The sequence below is a fragment of the Leuresthes tenuis genome, unplaced genomic scaffold, assembly GCF_036924035.1.
Source record: "Leuresthes tenuis unplaced genomic scaffold, fLeuTen1.0.hap1 SCAF_20, whole genome shotgun sequence".
Taxonomy (NCBI): Eukaryota; Metazoa; Chordata; class Actinopteri; order Atheriniformes; family Atherinopsidae; genus Leuresthes; species Leuresthes tenuis.
The window spans coordinates 29,915,600-29,919,083 of NW_027325374.1; the positions used below are offsets into that span (position 1 = coordinate 29,915,600).

Below are 3,484 nucleotides of genomic sequence, written 5' to 3' on the forward strand. Positions count from 1 at the left end.
GCTGGAGCGTGCGGGAGTGCAAAGTTATACCATTTAAAAGGGCTGAAGAGTGCTCAGTGCAGCGGGTGGGTGACACTCTGGCCACCTTGAAAACCGAGATTACATCCACTACCAGGGGCAGCCCAAGTTCTGCCGCAAGTGTGGTGAGCATGGGCACCTGGTTGAGGCTTGTACCAAGGTGTTATGTGGGAAGAGCAGAGAAATTGGGCAAACTTTTGGAGAGTGTCCAAATGGCAGGAAATGTAATCTCTGTGGAGAATTAAATCACCTCTTCAGAGATTGCCCTAAATCTTTTGCCAACAAATTAAAGACGGTAAAGCCACAGTCAAGCCAACAAAGAGAAGGACCAAAGGTGGCAGTTGGTGAACAAAGTGAAGAGGTTGACCCAATAAATTCAAACTTCCCGCCAAAAGCTTGGATTGGAAGTGAGGAGCAAAAAGGGGAGGGGCCTGTAGAGGCCTCACCACTCAGTGTTGAAGTCTGTGAGAATTCACAGGCAGAGGGTGGAGCTACGCTAAATGAGGAGGAAGAGCAGACAGGTGAGTCTAGTGAAGATACTCACCTCCCCGAAGGTCAACAGCCGAAGAGGACGGCATCTGAGCCTCTGATTCCCCAGTGGTATCAGAGAAGAGGGGAAGGGTTAGGTCCCTTTCAGACAGTTCTTCAGTGGAAGAACCTAGAGTCTTCCCCTCCGACTCACCAAATGAGGTCTCCTTTTTAACTTCAGCTCTGCACTCGACCCCCAGGGACTCAAAGTTAAATGCAACATTGCGTCAGAGGCCAACACCGAGAGTCCGAAAAGGAAATATAGATCAACCTACTCACTTTTCACCTAAAGAAATGAAGGAAGAGCTAGTTTCCCAAGAAATAACCTGTGTGTAATTTGTTTTGATAACTTAGAAAAACGAAAATGACATACCTTCTTTCCTTTATGCTTTTAATGGTTCTCACCTTCTCAACACTAAATGTGAGAAGTGTGAAATCAAAGACAAGAGCCCAGAGTATTTTATCCATCTTAGACTCCATAAAATCAGATGTGTTTTTAATACAAGAATGTGGACTACCTTTTTTAAAAAACCATAGACAATGGGAGGAAATGTGGCCCCATTTATCGATATGGAGTGGCTCAAATCAAAATAAAAATGATGGTGTGGCCATTCTAATTAAAAATCCGCATGTTCTGGTGAAAGGTAGCACAGTGGTGAGAGACGGACGGGCACTTTTAGCACACTTGAATTTTATGGGGCAAGACTTTAACCTCTTAAATATTTATGGTTTCAATGGAAAAAATGAAAGGTATGACCTTTTAGAAGATATACAGCTTTACATGCTAGGGCAAGTACCTTTAGTTGTAGGAGGGGATTTTAACTGTATCTTGAGCAGGAAAGATAGAAAAAGAGCAGGGGTAGATTTTAAAGTGGATAAGACTTCGATTTTACTTCAGGGCATATGCAGGGATTTTAAGCTTACTGACTGTTTTAAAACCATGCATCCCAGAGAGGAGGGCTTCACCTGGTTTAGTCATGATGGCACCAGAGCCTCTCGCATTGATTATTTCTTTACTAGAGATTGCCCACCCACTGATGTTAGATTAACCCCTGTTTTCTTTTCAGACCACCTTATGCTCTCCTGCACCCTTTCACCCCCTTCTGGTGTGACGGTAGGAAGTGGTCTGTGGAAACTCAACTGTTCCCTGTTGGAGGATGAAATCATAGTCAGTCAGTACAGGGAATGTTATAAAGAGTGGCAGACCCTTCAAGACCTCTACGAAACACATGCACAATGGTGGGAAATGGTGAAGGAAACGACCCAGACTTTTTTTAAACAGCAAGGTAAACGTAAAAAAAGGAAAGAGAATAGATGTATGATGGGACTACATAAACGCTTACAGCGCTACTTTAAACTAAATCAGTGTGGCATAGACTTTAAAGAAGAAATCAAAGATGTCAAAAAGGAAATGTCAGTTTTAGCAGAAATAAAGAGTAAAGGAATTTTTGTAAGAAGCAGGGAGCAGGAAATTGAGGAAGGTGAAAAAGAAAGAAAGTTATAAATAAAAAGGAGTGTATTCAAAATCTAAAAAGAGAAGATGGGTTTTTAACAAAATCCACACAAGAGATGATTGAAACTGTACATACCTTTTATAGTAACATGTACAAAGAGAAACCAGTGCACTTGGAAACATCGGCAGAAATCTTAAAATTCGTTGACAAAACCGTAAAAGAGAATGCACACTTGACACAGAATTTTACTGCTTTAGAGTTAAAAAAATGCCTAACAGGTTTTAAGAGAAGTCGAGCTCCGGGTTTAGACGGGCTTCCTGCAGAATTCTATCTGACCTATTGGGACCTTTTATCATCAGACATTTTAGATGTTTTTAAAGATTTTGAAAAACTCGACCGACTGCCTGACAGTTTTAGAGTGGGAATAGTGACTCTACTTTATAAAAAAAATGATAAGACTGACCTAAAGAATTGGAGGCCCATCACACTTTTAAACTTTGACTGTAAACTTTTTAGCAAGGTTTTAGCGACACGGATGTCCTCTGTTTTAGAGGAGGTAATTCACCCAGACCAAGCTTGTGCCATCTCAGGGAGACAACTCACCGACAGCCTCGTACTGATTCGAGACATCATTGATTACGCTAGAGACAGAAACACCCGGCTTGTCATCTTAAATTTAGACTTTGAAAAAGCATTTGATCGGGTCTCGCATCAATATCTCTTTCAGGTGTTGCAGCCATCGAAAAGGGCCCGATTGTTCCTACTTGGTGAGCTTTGCTTGGTTGAGACGCTTGCCCCCCCCCCCCTGCTCCTCGGCTGACCAAGTAGAAACAATCTATTCGATGGCTGCCTTGTCTTGTAAGGCGACTCTACTCAGAGAAGTCACTCTGCAAAGTAGCAAGATTTCTTTTGCACAGACAGAAAGGGCTTCACCCGCAAAGGTAAAGCCTGCCAATAATAGAAACAACTCATTAGTGCTGCTCTCCACGGAAGTCTTTAGTAAAAGGCGAAAGACTTGTATGTTATGAAGAGAAACCAGAGTACGATTATCCGTCACTGCGGGAGCAGGGCATCAGGCTAGTTGGTATAGCCACCTTCCCCATGGTGAGCTTTGCTTGGTTGAGACGCTTGCCCCCCCCCCCCCCCCCCTTGCTCCTCGGCTGACCAAGTAGGAACAATCGGGCCCTATTCGATGGCTGCCTTGTCTTTTACTCTATGCAAAAGACAAGGCAGCAACAAAAACACCACGAGAATCCCGTATTGAGGCTTTGTTCTGACCGCTCATTCGGTGTCGCGTTTCTTTCAAGCAATTCTCCCGGTTAGCCGACACTCGGCTCGCTCCCATAGCCGTGTTAAAGTCTACTTCGCATTCACTCTCTTTTCTCAGCAGACTCTTGGGATTTTATCTATAAAATGAATTCCTTCACTCAAACTATGTTAAAACTGCTTTGTCGTTCATATTTACCATGTCTAGAAAGATTTAA

At 43.1% G+C, this 3,484-nt stretch overlaps 1 non-coding gene across 1 annotated transcript; it reads right to left on the bottom strand.

Annotated features, from left to right (window-relative positions):
* Positions 1–2,930: 2,930 nt before the first annotated feature.
* LOC140279052 (U5 spliceosomal RNA) lies at positions 2,931–3,044 on the bottom strand. Its single transcript, XR_011909255.1, has one exon. It is a non-coding gene; the product is annotated as a U5 spliceosomal RNA (small nuclear RNA).
* Between the last annotated feature and the right edge of the window lie 440 nt (positions 3,045–3,484).